The sequence below is a fragment of the Argiope bruennichi genome, chromosome 6 (genome assembly GCF_947563725.1).
Source record: "Argiope bruennichi chromosome 6, qqArgBrue1.1, whole genome shotgun sequence".
In the NCBI taxonomy this organism is placed as follows: Eukaryota; Metazoa; Arthropoda; class Arachnida; order Araneae; family Araneidae; genus Argiope; species Argiope bruennichi.
This window is the reverse complement of record NC_079156.1, coordinates 46167386-46187744: the sequence shown is the minus strand read 5'-3', so window position 1 is coordinate 46187744 and position 20359 is coordinate 46167386. Positions and strand designations below refer to the sequence as shown.

At 29.5% G+C, this 20359-nt stretch overlaps 1 long non-coding RNA gene across 1 annotated transcript in view; it reads left to right on the top strand.

The window, feature by feature from the left end:
* LOC129971147 (uncharacterized) overlaps positions 1-19877 on the top strand; it is an 84637-nt gene extending 64760 nt beyond the window's left edge. Inside the window, exon 3 of the long non-coding RNA XR_008784767.1 lies at positions 19734-19877. This is a non-coding gene — a long non-coding RNA (uncharacterized LOC129971147). The remainder of the gene's footprint in view (positions 1-19733) is intronic.
* Positions 19878-20359: the final 482 nt, after the last annotated feature.

The following is a 20359-nucleotide window of genomic DNA, read 5'->3' as shown; positions in this document are numbered from 1 at the left end:
GGTCAATATAAATGAGTATAAAAAAATAACGATTAAACAAATTTTTGAATAAATTACAGTTTTATGTTAAAGAATAGCACTACTAACAAATCAGTGAAAAAATTGACTTAAATAAATTATTTTACACATAATAATCGATGTTTTACTTTAAGCAATTTTTTTATTCAAATTTCCAAACTCATTTTTTCTTAGAAAAAATAAAAATTAAAAACAAATTGGGGTTTGGCTGTGAAATACATTAGTCATGGTCACTCTTTGACAGTACATTCCACAAAGCAGGTGTTTCTGTGGGGGAGGAGGGGAAAGTAAAAACAGGTGTTGCGTTCGCGCAACGTCAGCGGAAAGGGGGAAGACTGTTATCCTTTTTGAAAGATTTCATTCTAGTATTGTGCGTCTTATTGGTAGCAACTAATTTATTCTCTGTGGTTTAAAATGCGTAGAAAAAGATATCTTACGTTAAAAGAAGCTTTGGAAAAAATTTTCGTACAAAATTCCGATGACGAAGATGCAGATGAGGCCTATATTGTTGTCGTATCTCCAGAAACAGCAGATGCCAGTGATGAAGACGAAGGTAATGAAAATATTTTAAATAACGATAATGAAGTTTTACCTAGAGATACTACAGTGGAAGTTGAAGTTCATGTAAAGAAGTTAGATCCTCCCAAAAATTCTGCTAAAAAAAAGGAAAAGGGAAGAATTACGACGGTCAAGAAAGGAACCAATTGATAGGCCTCAACCAAAAAATGAAGAAAAAGCTTCAATTGATCGTATCAAACAAATCATAGAAGATAAAACTAGTGCATATATTTTCAATCTTTTTTTTTTCTTTTTTTCAGTATGATGAAAACAAAAAGATACTTGTTGTTCGGTGGAACGACAACTTTGTTGTGAGAATAGGGTCAACGTTTGGAAAAATTGAACCACTAAAAAATGTTTCTCGATACTCTAAAAATCAGAAGAAGAAAATATTAGTAGCCCAACCTCACTGCATTGAGCAATATAATCATAAAACAGGTGGTGTAGATTTGTGTGACAATTTTATTTCCAATTACAGAATTAGTGTCCGTGGCAAAAGATGGTGGTGGCCGATATTTTCCAATTTCATCGATGTTGCACTAACAAATGCTCGGAGAATATCAATATTTTCTGAAGAAGGAAGTAAAAAGTCACTGCTGGATTTTAAACGAGAGATTGTGCTTCATCTGTTACAGATGCTTTTGGATAGAGAGATAAATAAAAAAGATCAGCTACAGGACGTCCGAGCAAATTCAGCCTTACAAAACAAATATTCTAAGGAGATTTTATTGTTAAGTCTACAGACAGTAAACGAACACGTTGCAAGTATTGCTACAGCCAAACGGTTTATTGCTGCAATGTTTGTGAAGTTGCTTTACACCACAATTGTAGTGAAGCATATCATACTTGAAATTAATATCACCTTATTCTTACATAATAAGCTTTTGAACTACATTTATTTGTTGGTTTTTAATAAAATAAAATTTTTAAAGAAGTGTTTTAAATATTTTACACCCTTTAATAAGCTCACAAAAACTTCTAGATTTTAAAACGTGAAAAAAATGTAACGTAGTGCTCGGTGAAAACGATCAACATTCGTACTTCTTTTCCGCTGACGTTGCGCCAACGCAACACCCCATATTTTTAAAGCTAAGTTTAATTTTCTTATTTTTACATTAAATTACTATTATAATTGGTCAGGATAATAAATTTTATTGTTTGCATCGAAAACAAATAATGATTTTGAGTTTTGGCGTTTAATGGGTTAAGTAATTTGTATATTAAGTAATTGTAAGTTAATATTTAAGTAATTTTGTTCTCGCACTTGCATGCTCGTAAAGGCAGATAGACATCAAAATTTGATAGAGACCTACATTTTAGACGCGGAAGTCGTAAACAAAATTTTACTTTCCAAGGATTTTAAATTTTGTCCAGCTTTTAAATGTTCGCTTTTATATGCCTACAAAGGATCACGTTGATGGATTTGTCTAAGATTTTGAAATCAATTTTAATTTTAGATAAATCTATGCACACATTTTATCTACATAGTTCACTTCGTTTGTTAGGTATCGTGTTATGTTCAGAAATAAGAACAGATTTCCTTTGAACGGATTTCAGTCACAATTTGATTAAATCTATAAATTTAATGGCCAAGTCCATATGATAAATTTCACTCATCTAGATCAAAGCGCTACTGAATTTTCCCGTTCACAAACAGACATAAATCCATTATATGTTTTCCAGACTGAGGAACGTCAGAAAGTAGACATTTTAGACCAAATCTCGAGTTCGAATTTTTTGACTATTACAATAAATTGTATTTGTATGCTTTATAGAAAGTAACAACCATAATTAGCTTCCTCAAAATTCCAACAACATCGCTTTAAATATCACTTCTACAAAAGTTTTTCTTCTGTAATAATTAGATGCCCGTCTCATAATATTTCTAAGCACGCAGAGACTAACACGCTTTAGCATCCGTTAATTGGAGAATCCTCGCGTTTGTACCGTTTCGGAATCTTAATTGCCGGTTTAATTAGTGAAAATACTGACAGGGGAAAGATTAAGATAGACTGACTTTTTGTTTAATTTTATTCCATGTGCGGCAGCTTAAAAGAGGGATCTACCTGTTGAATGCATCTCAAAAATTCCTCTTTCTCTTTTCATCGAGGCGTTGCTATGGGAACGTCGCATCAACAGTCAGCTGTCCCTATGGCAACTGGATGGGATCATTTGCTGGCTCAGAATGCGCTTCTGATATTGCTTTGTTTTGAAAGAAAATATAGATGGGCTCGAAATTAGACTTTGATTGGTGGATGGATTTAATTATTTGGAGATCTAGTTGATAATCGAATTTTTACGTTAAGAGTTTTACGTTACGAATTTTACGTTACGTTTTACAAAAAGAAATAAAAATAATGTTTTAGTCAAAAATATCAACTTCAAAAATTTGAGGGATCTTCATATTTTAGATATTTTTGAGTTATGAAATACACTTTTTTTTATGACGTGAAATTACTTGTGCACATATTAACTTAAAATTAGAAAAATAAAATTTCTCATGTGATCTTTACTCTGAAAGTGCAGTTTTGGGCCAAATTTTGTAAGAAACTAGTAACCAAAGCTTTGACTGCCTATGATTCAAATATAAAACTGTTTAACCTCTTAAATTTTAAAAAATTAAATTTAGTGTCTTTTCTTCATCAACAGAGTTAGATATTTCCCAAAATTTGGACCATTTTCTGGATTGTTTGAATTTCTTATATATACTAACATATCTAAAACAATAGACATTAAATAAATAAAGTCGAATCAGTATGAAATCGTATTTCATCAGAAATGTAGATATATAGTGAATTTTAAAAAATCAGGTATTTTTTAAAAATCGTTGTGTATTTTTTATAAAACTTTCAAACATATTTAATTTGCTACAGTGAAATTCCAAACGTTTGAATAGATTCATTAAATATTTAATCGTCTACTTGACTGCCATTTTCGAAAGCTGCAGAAGAAAGATTCTGTTTATTAACTGTGAACACGAAAGTTAAATGAGTAATAAGAAAAGTGAAGTTACAGAAATGCACGATACAGGATGCAATTAGAAGAAAGATTACACAAATAGTTATATTTTATTGGCACTATGGGGAAGCGGTGGACTGGTGGTAAGGTCTGGGCTTCAGAACTGGACAGCTTCAAGTTTGAGACCCTATTCCAGTGAACAACCGTCGTATAAACGGGTATGGTGCACGTTAAATTCGTCTGGGTCAAACGTCCTCTCGCTGATATGATGTGGTGTGTAAATTTGGAGAGTGGGTGCCAGCTCAGGTTTTGCTCTCGTCACCTGCATTTGGCTCAAAATTACGAGGTCCATCCCAAAATAGCCCTTGTGTTGTTTAAAACTGAACGTTAATATAACTAAACTAAACTTGATGGCACTATGAGTTTGTGGGACACGATTGATTACATTAAGAATGTTTATTTACTCTTTAACCTAAAGATGTGAAGTCATTAAATTAAAATGGTGTTCCTCCCTATCACCCGTCTATTAATTAGGTGTCTCAAAGAGATTTATCATAAAAATAATGGAAAATAAGTTATGAATAATAGATTTAATTGAAATATTGACAATATATCTGCTGTAGCGGTTGGTTGCCTAAAATGGTTAGTAAATTATATATGAAAAACATAGTTATGGATGCGATGTGATCATGACGTTGTTTAAGCTTAATCTTCTATAACGTTGATCAGAAGAAATTAGCGGCATATAGAAAGTACATATACCACGAGTGAAATCAATAATAAAAAAAAAATGTTTCTCCAAACATTATACTCTTAATAATATAATAACATTCGAATTATTTTTTTTCATACTTATTAAGTTTTATAGTATTATTTTACAATTTTATGTAATAAATGATATAAATATTCTATTCAGCTTTTCTCTAAATAATCACCAGGCGTCAACACTTGTATAAATGCAGATTAATTAATGTAATCAGTTAATTCAAAAGTCATTTCTAAGAATTTTAAAATAGCATATTTTCATTAAGAAAACATATAAAATTAGAAATTTCTGGAACATTAGAATCTGACTAAAAAGTTGATTTAGAACTTTTCATCTTAAAAGTATTATATATCGTTCAGCTAAATAAATTCTCTAATGAAATAATTTGTACAAAATTCAGGAATAAGATAAACAGGGGAAAAAAACCGTTACAGGCTTGTTTAAAAGAAGAAATTATTCAACCATTAAATATCAGCATAACCTAAAACATGTTGACAATAATTTTATAGTTAAAACAATATTTTTAATATGTTTTAAGCGTCGAATTAAAATCTATAAAATGTGCATTCTACTTCTTTATAATTTTTTTTATATATATTCATAGTTAGTATGAAGTAGCAGAGCCAGTTACAGGAATAGGAAACTTCAAATGTATAGATTTTACCGTTTCCATAAACTCTGATTTTTATCCTATAATTGAAGCAAAAAAATTGTCCAGTATTAAATATTGTAGTTAAATTAAATCCATGAAAATAAATTTCAATATTTATAACAAAAAAATCTCGACGTGTGAAGTTGTAGCAGTTTATTTAAGACTAATTAAAGAAATTGTGCTTCAATAAAAAAAAAATATATCATTAGAAAAAATATTTACAGAAAATAGATAGCTGTTTCGTAACGTGTCTAAATGCTTTGAAGTTAAATGTTTTTAACGTGGTTAATTAGGCGATCCTTTCATTTTCATTGCATTTTGAAACGCAAATGTTCGTTTAATTAATTAAAACACCAACCAGTTTATTTTAAAGAAAGAATTGCTTTTATTAAATACTCGCCTGCAAAGCCCTTAAAAAATGGATCTACTTGTTGAATGCATCTAAGAAATTCCTCTCATTCCTTACCTCGATGCGTTGCTATGGAAACTTGTCATCAACTCGACCGTTTCCATGACAACGCGCTGGGATCATATGCTCGGAGGAGATCTGTTTATGAATTTGCGCCTTTTAATATGATTACAACGGAAAATTGATCCTCAAAAAGATTTTTTTGTAAAACAATTTGAGATTCAATGAAATATTTTGAGCCAAAACATTAAAGAATAATGTTAATATTCTCAACTGCCTTAATTTATAATCTTTCCCAATGAAGGCAAAATTTTACTGACGATGCAAATAATTTTTAATCGTATTTAAAACTTGACGCATTTGGATTCATACTGAAATTCAGTTAATCAAGAAAAACAATATAATGTTAAATTTTGCAGAAAAAAAAATATCAAAAATGAAATAAATTCTTTTACAGATAGAATAAAGCAATTATTTAGTCAAAATAGCTTTCATCATCACTATAGATAACGTCTTTGGAAAATTATTATGGTTCGCTTTAGAAAGCTATATATTAATGTAACAAATTTAATCAGTATATTGAAAATTTCCAGAATGAAATCTTTTAAGCCTTTAAAGGGACATTTTTTTTCTAGTCATATTATGTTAAAATATTTTTAGGCTTGAAATTAGAATAAGAAAAGGGATTCATTTAGCTTATTATATAAATTTAATTTGATTAATTAATTCATTTGGTTAATTAATAATTCAGTAACAAATAAAGACACATCATTTTGTGTAAGATAAAGAACTGAAGCATCTAAGTTTCTGTCTTAGTAAAAAAAAAAAAAAAATTGTCAAAACTTATGCCAACCTACAAAATTTCATACAAAGATTGATAAATTTGGTGGGAAGCATACTTCCCACGGCCCTAGAAAGGGTTAAGGAAGATTAAAAGCACATAGAAACCACTTATTTAATATTTGCTTAGAAGTAACTACCCTGTACAACAACAGATTCTTGCTATCATACATTGCCGACATTGATTTATATGATTACTTTAAAATTAAAATTCAAAATTTTCATTCATTAGCACGATGCATCTACTTTTTTAGCATCCAAAATTAGTCACTGTGATCTCAGTGAAAGCAAATCTGTCTATATTGTTCGAATGAAAAATTGAATTATGTTTAGTTTTGAAGTTTTATGAGTGCCATAGTGAGACTAATGAGTTTAATTGAATACAATGGCCTCAATGCTTTGCTTGGTAGCAACGCGAAGATTATTTAAAATGAATCTATTCCTTTTGAATCGTTTCAAATGACTACTTTGGTACTTAATTTGACTTTTCCATTCCAAATTTCTGCTTTAAACTAGCGGAGTATAAGCTGCAAATCATTCTTCAGTATATAGGATTTCTCATAATGGCTGACGTTTTTCAACAGTATTTACCTTATTCCTTTTAGGAGCCTAAGTTGTGATGAATACTTTCGTTGGACATAGCATGAAGAAGCTGGTCATTTCAAATAAAATTAATCCTATTTTGTTAAATCCAAAAAATCGTCCAATTACCTGTCTATGTTGGCAAAATTATGCACACCAATTTGATTACGAGAGCAGGAGCAAAATTTTTAACACATAAACTGGTAAAACGACTGCATCTTTTTATTCTTACAAAACTGGAGCGATTGTAAAAGAATGGAAAAAGGTCGTAGATTTCAAGTTACGATTAGAAACAGCAATTCACATGCGATTTCAAAGGGAAAAGGGGAACTCAAGAGGACCGTCTTTACGATTTGTGTACGCAAAGGATTGGGCAAATCTTTTCCAGTTCTCAAGATTCTCCCCAGACTATTGCTGGGTGAATATATATCTTGTGTACTTCTCCCAAGGGTAAGAGGATATTGATTTGAAAATCAAAGGCCTTTTTCGTAGATGGCAAAATATATTTCTTATCAATATGCTTTGAAGTTCAAAACTTGAAAATATTTCTGGAAATATTATTGATCAAGCTCTTTTCTAAAAAAGTATAAAGATTGCGAAAGAACGCTTATTCATGATTTCGTATGTACTCTTATTTGTCATCTAGAAGAAAAATTCGTTTGATAATGTTAGGCTGGGATTTAAAGCTTGGTTTCAATTCTGATGGTGAAATAAATTGCCACTTTTTAAAAATATAACTCATAATTACATTTGACTCTTGCGACTTAAAAATCAGATTTAGTTTATAAAGTGCATCTGTTTAGTAAAAGTGTTAGGTTGTTGCTTGGAATGTTTAAATATAGAAAAAGTATTGAAACTATCAAAATATTAATTATACTGATTTTTACGAATTTCAACATTTTTAACACGTTGAGTGTGGTATCACCCATATTTGGGTGATAGTAAAACTTCTCATTTAGAGTAAAATGTGTGTTTAGTTTATATACCCTTGTTTAATTGACCATGTGAATCGCATGTGACTCACGCCTATTATCTATTAATTGCATATTCGCTTCGCTACCACAATTAAGAGGTCGTAAAGAAATAAGCAGTTTATTAGTTAGTTTTCCGAATCACAGCCTTGATTTATGGCAACAAGTTATTCTGCCTGCTTTCTAAAATACATCCATGTAATTCAGCCTCTGTATTCTTAAGTTTGATAATATTGTTACGAATCTATGATGCGGCTTTCCAGCATAGTTGGTTCCATAGGAGGTCCCGGAGCTTGGCGACAAACTTGGCGACCATTTGGCGACTTTGGCGCCAAAAATGGTCTATACCCGAAACATCGAGAATTTTTCCCGACCGTCCAGTAGGAAAGGAGACCCTTCGAACGTTCCTGATTGGTTGAGAGGCTTCTAGCCCCGCCTCCTGAGACCTATAAAAGGAAGCACCCGCAGCTGTCTGGTGAACAGAGGGTGAATTGAGTCGTGGGCCAGTGGAGTCGAAGAGTTGTCGGAAGCGACGGTGAAGAACTCGTCTTCCAGGGACTGTTGTATGCTGCACGTCTCGGCTGAAGATAATCGTCTTCTGTGCTGTATATAGTTGTCATCTTTGTGCTATCCTGTGTGTCTTCGTGTAAATAAACGTCGTTGTTTTATTTTCTACTGCCGCCTGCTGATGGAGCGTTCTCCACACCATATAACTCCCACTATCCAAACGAACCCCGGGAAATTTCGTAACAATATGTTCTTAATAGTGTAACAAGCTTACATTGCACTTGGAATGTCATCATTAGATTCAAAATCTATGATAAGCAAAAGCTTTCTGCGAAATCTAACTAAATCATTGATTTCTGAAAACAATAATAGATTAATTCTTTTTTGAGTTTGTCAACGAATTTCTAATATTTCTAATAATAATTTTCTTAAATAGAAACCTTAGTCATTATTTGAGAAAGATGAGAATGCCTTTTAAAGCTTATTTGATTATCGAATACTCATGTTGAAAATCTATTTATAAAACTAGCAGAGTAACGAAAATTTGTTCCTGAAGTTGGAGACATTTTATGCCCTATCATAGTGAAAAAAGAAATTCCTAATTTTTTCCTAGCAGATCTTTACTCAACCAAATATTTACCTCATCCATCATTAAAATAAAATTAATGTCGTATTATGTATGGAATAAAATTATTGTTGTCCGTTAGACTTTAATAAGGAAAAACATAAGGTGTTTAAAATAACTGAAAATACTTATCACGTCAGGCATCGAATAATGCAAAATTTGCACGAAGAAATAGTTTTATAAAGTTTTCGGAAAGAAAATTGAAAATTTGATATTGTCATAATTGAAACAGCGACATTGTTCACTGTTGCAACGGAATATTGAAGGAGTATATCACAGTACCCATATAAGAGATTTATCTCTTCGTGTGAGAGGATTTAAAAGGAATTTATCCCTTTATTTTTTTTTCTGATGGGACATATAAGTCTGCCAGTTTTCTCATGACACTGTTTGAATTTAAACAATTTGAAACCTATTAAGCTTTTGAAATCCATTTCTATGAAGTTCGTTCTTTTATTGTTGGATAGCAGAAAAAAATTATTTCTCCTTGGAATCTTGTTAAACACAAGTATATAAGATGATGCAAGGCCAAGATGAATGCCTAAAACAATAAAAATCATTATATATAATGTGCACTTTTGGTTAGTCATAAATTTTGAATCTATTTTTTTTATATTATGCTATAATTATTAGATAAAATTATATCGTAACATTTCGTATTTTTCAAATCATTTTTAAAAACTTCAAATACACCAAATAATATAATATTATTAAGTTACTATGAATGTAATTAAAGTACTTATTTAGGAGACTTTTAAGATATGAATTAATATAAGTGTTAAAGCTTTGTAAAAAGGGCTGATTGTATCCAAGTCGGTTTTTCTTTAAAAATGTAAATGGTGATTTCAGTAGGGCTTCAACGGACTTTATCCTCAACTTCAATAAAAAAAATAAATAAAGAATGAATGAGTTCAGAATGGAAAAGGGTGCAATAGTATGGTTTTTCAGAGATTGTATGGTGTGTAGTGCCGAAACTTTTGACAATCAAAATATAAAATTCCAAATATATACATGAAAATATTAATTTTGTCGATAGTTGCGTAAGTTTCTTACTGGCCATTTTTGGTTGCATGCTAATTCGCGGAAAAAAGTTGTTGAATTTCATTTTAATTAAAAAAAAAAAATTCCTACATTATTTGATATTCAAGTTTCGATTAGAAATGCTTTTAAATTCAAAATGTGATCAAATATGATATTTTTGCAACCGTATTGCAGTTCTGTTTATTATATAAGGTTTACGTCCAAATAGAGTGCAATCTCTCGGTGCGACACTTACATGTATAAGAATCTGTCACGCTGTTATTCATAACATTCTGCTTTTAGTCAAGGAATCCATCGTATTTCATATTAAAAATGGTCAATCCTATTTAGAGTATATATATAAATACTGAATGTAATTCTCGAGAATAATTTTAAAGTTACTACCAATTGTTATACTTCATTGAATACAATTTTACATCAAAATATCTGTAAAATAAATCTAATTATTGCATTACAAGATTTTCTACATGCGCAGATAATGCTCCTGTTCTTAGCATTGTAATTTCAGACTTCATATTTCATATTAGTAATAGTTAAACGTATTTAGAAGCTTATACATCAATAAATATCTGAGTAAGTGGTTTGAGATAGAACAGACGGGGGGTTTCGCTACTTCTGCAGGTCTTAAGTTCGAAATCTGGGAACATATAGTTTTATTCAAATTTTTTTTGAATGAATAAAACAGGTATAAATTACCCTGTACGCTGTAACTTCATTCTTATTTCTTTTTCAAAACGTGCTGTTTATTTTACATTTTTAAAATGTTGCTGCAGCACCGTCTTCGAACATATAAGCCCGCCTAACAACATGTTATATGCATTGAAGTGTATCAATTAAAAAAATAAGAGAAAAGAAATAATAATCTGTGAGTCCATTAAATATATTATTTATAATATTTTGAAACGCTTCGTTCATTCGCAATAAATGCGACAAAAAAAAACCAACAGGAAAGTAAATATTCCACAAAACTTGAAAAATTAAATAGAATTTCCATTTTCATTGTGGAAAACTAAAGTGTGCAAAGTGCTGCTATAAATTATTTATAAGAGTGTTCTCAAAAGTAATGTCTATAGCAAAACAGAAATTCCATGCCAACAGAGCTTCAATAAAAAAAAATAATTCACAAAAATTTAAAAATTATATAAAAAATATTTTATGCAATATCTTCAGCTATTATGCGACGAAACTTTTTCTTGGAGTTTAAAGAATTGAATTTTATTTGTAATTTCAACATAGAATCTTCTTGAGATGTTTATTTCTTTTCTACAAATTTTGATGGCGTCAAATTTAGTAACTCTAAACCAGCGGTCCGTTAAGAGCTCATAATAACTACGAACACCTGCTGGATATCATTTATTATCAGATATTATTTACTAACATTTTTATTTACACATTAAAAAATAAAGTAAAATATAATTTTGACGGCATCTTAAGATTTCTAATATTTGTGTGAATATTTAACTTTTTCCTTGTATTATAAAAACATTAAACTGCTTTTTTGCCTTTCTGACTCTCCATTTTTTTTCTTAAATATTTAGTTTAAGGAAACCAATGAAATGAAATCTAAAGTTTCATCAGTTACTGTATTTATAACAGATTACAATTGATAAAATTCATTGCCTCCAAGTAGAGTAGTTCCTAGAAATAATAAACTACTGATAAAAGGCAAAGAGATGGTTTGTGAGAGAGTTGGCGAAGATTGGCGGTGATTTCCGAATTTTGATACAACAGTAAATGATGGTTTAAGTCTTCACTTTGGGTTCATGTAAAAGCTGGATCTGGATTCATGGTTACGTTTTCATCATTTTCCAATCAGAAATTAATATAAATGAAAATTAAAATAAATATCTTTATTTAAATCAAATTTTTCTAAAGCGAATCATAAAGACAGAAAACACAAAACGTATATTTCTAACTGAAAAAGATTAATTTTTTTGTTACTTATGAAGCTATTATAAGAATTACAAATGTAATTTATGGTAAATGTGTACATGCAGACATAGATATAGAATTTAAAAAATAATTTGAATTACTTTGAGTAATTAGCACATGCATATGATTTATAATGCATTAATTTATATATATTATTTATATTTATATATGATGCATATGATAATGATTAATTGAAAATTCAGTATTTTACTAGACAATCAGAATTTTAGCTCTTATTTAAGAGAAGCGAAATATAATTTCGATTTTTAATAAGAAATTTGTTTAAATATTTTATTTAAGAAACACAAAGTAATGCATTTCTGCATTTTGTAACTTCAGTGTCGGCAATAAACTCGAAAGGGATGAAATAAATTAATGCAAACTCATATATAAAATAAGTCTGAAATAATTTGAAAGAGAGCTCTTATTTCCTACATTAAATATCGTTGTTGGTATCCCGTTGATAAAGGAGGGGAGAAATGAGATACCATGGTTTTAGGGGCTCATACAAAATTCCTTCAGTTGATGGCTAAAGGGATATGTTCAGAACTCTCGAATGTTTTTGCATCAAACGATTGAACGCTATCTTGAAGCGAGCGCAAACAATCGAGTTTAAATTAAAGAAAAGCCTGATGTAGACCTAGTTGGAGCGCTTTGTCTCTCTTTATATTATAGGTAACTAGGGTTATTATAGAACTGACTAAAACATTCAGTTACCTATTTTCATTCCACCTGCTTGTGTGTTTCTATTTTTCCTCCCTGTATAAACTATCAGGATGAATCAAAATAAGTTAACAATTTTCAAGACGATTATAAATAGAAAATAAATCACTAATAATTTAGGAATAGAGAAATGCAAATATAAGACATGACCTAAACGCAGAGCCTATAACCTAAAAGCAGAATATCGGCACTCTAGAGAAGTCAGTATGAGAAGTATCAGTAGGAGGCTGTAGCGCAGGTTCATTTCCAATCCTGCGTTTTTTTCATACATGAAATAAACTTTCAGTAACGTGGTGAAACTATCATCTATAACTAGCATTAATGACAATCGATGCACCAATGGAAGTTTGTACTGTGTGTAATAATGCACATAACATGTCATTACCACCACTTGAATTGGTATCGTAATGATTGATTACTCTGCTCTTGCCTGTGGGCGGTACAGCTCCGTAAGAACTTTTCGGACATTTATTGAAGAAAGTTTGCTCAGAGATACGTTCCTGTAGATATCCATTTTTAGATTGATGAAGCATATCAAAATCCTTTTGCTTTCACTACTGAAAGAGCTAAAAAGTGAGTAAATGTTCACTTTTGAATATTTCAGTACCTATTCTTCTGCATCAGTAAACAAAGGAGAACCTGGAAGCGACTACTAGGAAGCAGGTAGAGTATGTTCAATATATTGTTGTGATATTCCCTCAATGCAATTCAAATTATACAAAAATAATGCAGATATGTAGATTCCAAGTCAATGTTTCGTTTGTTTTGACATAATCTTAATTACCTTGAAAGAATGGCGCAAACATATCGTAAGAAAGCGCGATGAAGACCGTAGATTAATTTGATGACAAAAACAACTTATTTATACCAATACACATAATGACACAATAAAGTTCCTGACAGATTATTAAAAACATATTTGAAGATTTCGTATCCTTCTGTCTTTATGCAGAAATGGAAATGATGTTATTATCAAAACAAGATATTGTCTCAAACCAATATATGCTTAACAACAGTTAACAGTAGTTTATAGGGAGGAAACTCATGGAAATTTTATTGAAAAGGCGAAGAAATGAGCATTGAATTCCAATGCAGATGAAATAAATGAATTTAATTCCAAACCTAACAAACAAACTTGATTTCGAAAAATGAAAATTAATTAATTCTCAAGGCCATTCAGGACCCTACACAGAGACTTCCATTTTGCTTTTGATTCTGATGGTTGGATGGATCTGAATCGGAAACATTTAGTAGGTTAGATAAGGAGGCTAATTATTGGGTCATTAAATAATTATGATTTCGAAGAAGCTAAATAAATTTGAGATATCAATATTTCATTTACGAGGCATTTTTGCGGATTAAACAGTGATTCATTCTCCACGAATGAATTGCTCTAAAATCATATCATTATAAATATTTAATACCAGACCAATAACTCGATTTGCCTTAATATTTGCAATAATTGATTTTCAAAGAAATCTATAAGAATTAAATGCTTTGGAAAACGCAAAAGAGATCTCGATTAACACTGATTAATTTAGGACTTATTATACATTTATATAACTGTTCTTTACAGTTGCTTGCACAGTTGTTGTCCATAAAAGTTTTGTTTTGTTTTTTTGAAACAAATTGGTTGAATCATCAAGATTTGTAGCATTGAGCAAAATTTTTTTGATTGAACTTAAAGATGGAAATTCACTTACGCTAACTTTTGAATTATTCATGCGGACACGGTCTTCACGAGTGGAATTTTGAAGCATTAAATTATTGTAAATTCCAAATATCAGACAAATAAATTCCATTTGCCTTAATATTGAAGGATTACCATTTTCAAAAAAAGTCTTGCAGAATTGAATATGTGTGAAGAAATAAAGTGGATTCCATTTAGGCATTTTACAAACAGAATACCAAATATTTTAGACCATGGAACTTGAAACAGAGAAGAATTGATACAGCTCTTCTTCATAGATTTATGCAGTGTTATTGTCTGAATAAAGCTGTGTGAAAAAACTATGAATCGAATCGTTTTTTCAAATGAGTTTAGTAAAGTCTCGTTTTTGATTATTTTTTTCAATAAAAGTAAATAAAAAGCTGGTTGAAAGGAGGTTCAGCCGTAAAATATTTAAATACAGAGATATATTTGTTCTTATCATACATAGGTATACACTCATACATATAAATAACAAATATATATAATATGCCTGTGTGAAAATTCATAAATAAATTTCATTTTAACCACATATTTTACACCCACTTCATTTCAACGTTAAAATAAAACTATTTACTTCTGAATTGTGTAAGTTCTACACTTCTAGATGTGTTTTACTTGTAAATTAAACTATCTTAAACTGCTGCAGGAAAAATTATTTGGTTACAATACCTTCAATTCTGAAGCGGGAGAGTGTTTTTCTGTTTTGTCGATACATCGCGAATTTTTCTTTTTTCGTAATCCTTTTACTTCATATTCTAGTGTCGAGGCTGTGCCACTTTCCTTCAAATGGTCATAGCTAGGATTTACTCACAAAATTATTGAAAATTACGTTTAAGTCAAGTCTTTAATATTTTAGTTTAACAAATATATATACCAATAACTGCAATTTTTTCCCAGGACTCTACTACTCAAACTTTAATTAGCATTACAGATATAATTTTCACCTTCTTTCTTCTTTCAGCAAACTTCGGGAAACTAAGCATATAGGCGAAAACCAATTATATATGTAATGTGCATACACAGCATATTCACTCTCATCATGGACCAACAGCCAATTATTAAACTGCTAGAAATAGCCATATAGTTCCAAAAGGAAAAATGCTTTACATGATGAGAAGAATTGCAAATAAATATTTTCCAAAAAGTTTTTAAAAAATTTTTATACTATTTCCAGACCTATAAATCTGATTTAGACCCTATTTTTGTAAAGCATTTCCGGCATTATAAAGGATATAATTAAAAAATATTCATTATTTTGTAATTAAAATTGACAGAGCTTTAACCGTGTAACTGTTTGAACTAAGTGGAAACCAACGAACCCGTAATTTTAATCACGCCTTTTCCAATTGTTTGTGTATTGCAGTTAAATCATGTTAAGGTGAAGTAGGACCAATAGAAAATTTCAATTAATTTTGCCATTTAGTGCATATAGTTATATAGTCAGGATGGTCAGCTTATTATAAACATAATTTATAATTTGTAGTATTAAGATGAAAATCATTGAATTAATTAATATGATTAAATTAATATTATTAACAAACAGAAAGTACTACACACCGGAAAAGGCGGTTAATAATATCTTTATATATGATAGAATATTCTAAAAAATTATATGAATTAGTTTTTAAATAAGCATAAATATTTTTTCCTCTAATAATTTTTAAACATAAAAGATTTTCTTAAATTATTGAAATGATAAATTAATGAGCATTATATATCTTGCAGTATGCATATAAATAAAAGAATGACGCAAACTTTTGTTCTAGGGATATATAAATTTATTTTCCAACTAAATAACTGTGGTCTTCCTTCATGGACACTAGGTTCGAAACCAAAATACTCAGTTATCTTTATATTATCATGCCACAAGAGAGCAGCATAAAAAAATAGAAATTATATAAAATATTCGAAACCATTTTTTGATAAATGATTTTGATAATGATAAAATAATAAATAAAAATGTAATTGTACTAAAATTTAAAAGAAAAAAAATTTGATTATATTTTAATGAGAAATTCATTCCAAAAAATTAAATTCAGATAATTTTTTTTAAAAATTATAAATTCAATTATGGGCTAAAATTCTTTAAATAACTAAAAAATACGTATTTCGATTTTGCTAGCATGGACAGCACAAATGCAGCTAAATTAATTTAATCCCTATTATTTATGAGATGAAAATATTTTGTTTTTAAACTTTGTCTTGATATTAGGCTGTCTTGAGAATATCTTTTTCTTTGGTGCATAAGCCCATTCCCCAATGGCTTATCCCATAAGGTACTTTGAAAGAATTGTTTTTGGGTGACAAAACGTATTCCCTCCTATTTGAATATGCCAAAGCACGGAAAAGAAATATTTGACTGAAAGGTTCTCTGGACAAACTTTTCCAGACAGAAGATAATGGTCTTCAGACCAGACTACTCTTCTTTTTCAGCACGAGTTTTTTTCTTTCTTTCTGTATTTTGTCTAGGAATTTCAATGGTCTGGAAAGCTTTTATTTATGAACAAAATACCGGTAGGAAAAGAAGAAAGCCTAATATAAATTATAGCATTTCAATGTAACATAAAATAATTATATACATTTCTTCTTGAGTTGAAAATAATTATATATATTTTTTCCCATGGTTGAAAATAATTATATATATTTTTTCCCATGGTTGAAAATAATTATATTTTTTCCCAGAGTTGAAAATAATTATTTTTTCCCAGAGTTGAAAATAATTATTTTTTCCCAGAGTTGAAAATAATAATTTTTTTCCCAGAGTTGAAAATAATTATATATATTTATTTCTTCCCGAGTTCAAAATAATTATATATATTTATTTCTTCCCGAGTTGAAAATAATTATATATATTTATTTCTTCCCGAGTTGAAAATAATTGTATACATTTCTTCCCGAGTTGAAAATAATTGTATACATTTCTTCCCGAGTTGAAAATAATTGTATACATTTCTTCCCGAGTTGAAAATAATTGTATACATTTCTTCCCGAGTTGAAAATAATTATATACATTTCTTCCCGAGTTGAAAATAATTATATACATTTCTTCCCGAGTTGAAAATAATTGCATATATTTCTTTCTAAAATGTAATTTTTAAAATGATAAAATGAGATCTTTTGAATGATTTTAATTATAAATAGCTTTGTTTTACAATAAAACGAGAGAAGCTAAAGATTTATACTTAAAGAAATTATTTAATTAAAATTATTTTATTTTTATAAATTAATTATGAGGTTCAGCATTCCTCGAGAAAAGCAAGATTTAGATTTTAGGAAAATGTAAAAAATTAATGGGCTAATAGATTTTATTTTGCAATTATTGATTATTATATTATCTAATTCTATTCTCTGTGGCTAATTTAATTCTCTCAGAGGAATATTAATAGCAGTAAGGTCTATCAGAATCGTTTCAAATTCATGGATTCACTGTTAGAGAAAATTCGAGTTTCCAAGCATTTCTAAATTTCTAATTGTTAATTTATTTATGTTAATTAAAAAAAATTGTAAGTATTTTAAATATTTTACTCTTAATTTTGTATTTGTTTATATTATGAGGCTTTTAAGAAATTACTTTTGGATAAAGTGAATTTAAGAAATAATTTTTTAGAAAATGCACAAAATAAGTAATGTTTTTCATAAAAATTAGTTTTAATTATTGTAATACAAAAAAAAAAAACCTTAAAATTTTGTGTGACCCCCAGTGTGAGTATTATATAAATATATATCCAGAAAAATAAACCCTCTCCTTCTTGTCCTCCTCATCCGGGTTCATTGAAAACTTATCACTTAACATATCACTATTGAGATCGCTGAAGGGATATAGTAAAACTACTTCTTCAAGTGAAAATCTCCAACCTCGTTCAATTACCAAAGTCCATTGCAAAAAATGCACCCCCTTCGACCCTATATTCCTTTCTTTATTGTCAAAACCGACTGTCAATACTCCTAAAGAAAATAAATTGATTAAATTGCACAAGTGCTAAATATTCTATAAGCATCTGGTATTCTACATGCTGTCAGACAATACAAGCGGAGTCAATTTAAATAGATTTCTATCAAGTCTGAAATTATAATTCCTTTTAGCATAGTGAATTCCAATGAACCAAATTAGTGAAAATCTATCGGAATTAGGGATTGCAATACCGGACCAAAATTTCAATACCGGTATTCGGTATTTTTTAAATCCTAATACCGGGATACCGGTTTTAATACCGGTATTAGAAATTTTAGAAAAAGAAAGAAAACACAGGGGTTTCTTTGTTTTATTTGCCAGTTTTATTAGAGAGTGTAAATATCACACACACAAAAAAAATTGTAACTTATAAATTATAAAAGTATATAATCACAAAAAAGTAAAGAAACATCTTATTTATTTAAATCACAAAAAAAGTGTAAATATCACTATTCAGTCTGTAGTATTATTACAAATCTTTGAAATGTGATCTTAAAAAACATAATGCATCAATTGTACTGTCCTTAAGTCTGAAAAGTAATTTTGTGTAAAAATTACCAGCTGTCGAAAACGCTCTTTCGGCATCTACGCTAGTTGGTGGTACTGTTAGCAATGCGCGATATACTTACTTTCCCCAAGTATTTACCTCTAAATCAATCTTCTTCAAATAAATATATTTCTCGAAGGATAGTTTTGGATATAGCTGATTTCTGTATTGTATTTTGGTTCGTTAATTTTTTTTTTATTTATCGCTCATTCTAATTTTTGTTCAAGAGACAATTCCTTTTCAGCATCGACAGTAGTGACATCATAATCTTCGATAATTGAACCGAATTCTTCTGAATGTGGATAAGTTTGTGGGTACACAATTTTAAGAAAATTTACTCTAAACTTAATCAGATTTGAATTGGTTATTTTCTTTCCTTTTTCATTTTCATTTTTAAAATCTTTATAATTACGTAAATACAATAAGACATTTTCTATTTCGGTATGCCTTTTTTTTGTGCGATTTTTCAATGTAATATATAATTCTTCAGATAGTGATGTGTGCTGTTCTTTCAGTGACTGCTACATGAAATGTATTGTTGCATTAGCTGTTAATAAATTAGAATCTCTCCGACATAATGCCTAAATAGTCAGTTTTATTGGAAGTAAAGCTGATATAGTTCTGGATATTAAGTCGAATTCACTATCTGAAAAATTAATTTACAGGTTTAAGTCGATTATTGCTTTTTGGATTGGATTTCTCAGTTTCAAAAATCGTTCCACCATTAGGAGTAAACTGTTCCAACGTGATTTAGAATCTAATATTAACATATATTCTGTTTCATTTTCAGTTAGTATATATTTTAGTAATATATCCTTTTTATAGGGGAACGTTTAAATATCTTAATAATTTTTTGAACTTTATAAATTATAGGAAGCAATTCTTAATAATAATATCACGTGGTCTCCCTGTTGATGTTGGTATATTTTTTTTTCTAGCAGAAGCGAACTTGACTCTTGTACTAGGGGGAGTGTGATCTCGGCTCTCTCTCTCCCGAGAAATTCTATGTGTAGTTCTCTAGGCCTACTACACTATGGCGTAATCATGTACCAATAAACCCCATAAAAGACAACCTGTGTATTCAAGTCATTTCACCCAGACCACAATCTTCACTATCGAATAAATTATTGTGTAATCAAGAAATGCAATTATAATTTTTACAGCTCTTACTGTCTTGTCATTGTTTGTTAACCAGTATTTTTATATATATTTTTGGACAAAATTTTACCGGGACTCAAATAAGAGTCGATATTTTCTTTTGTTGTAATCTAATTCTATCTAACTGTGTGTGTATGTATGTATGTATATATATATATATATATATATATATATATATATATATAATATATACCATTCTACACTCAAACATCAACTCATCCATCTCGAATTTGTAGGCATTGATTGTAACTAACTTCTTCAATAAAACAATGAACAGCAAATAACATGAAAGAACAAAATAACTCTTATGACAGATTGACATAGCTCGATAACAGCTTTCAGAAAATGTTCATGAATTGCTCGCCCTATTTAGATAAGAAACGAAAGAACGTCATTGTTTGAGCTGGAA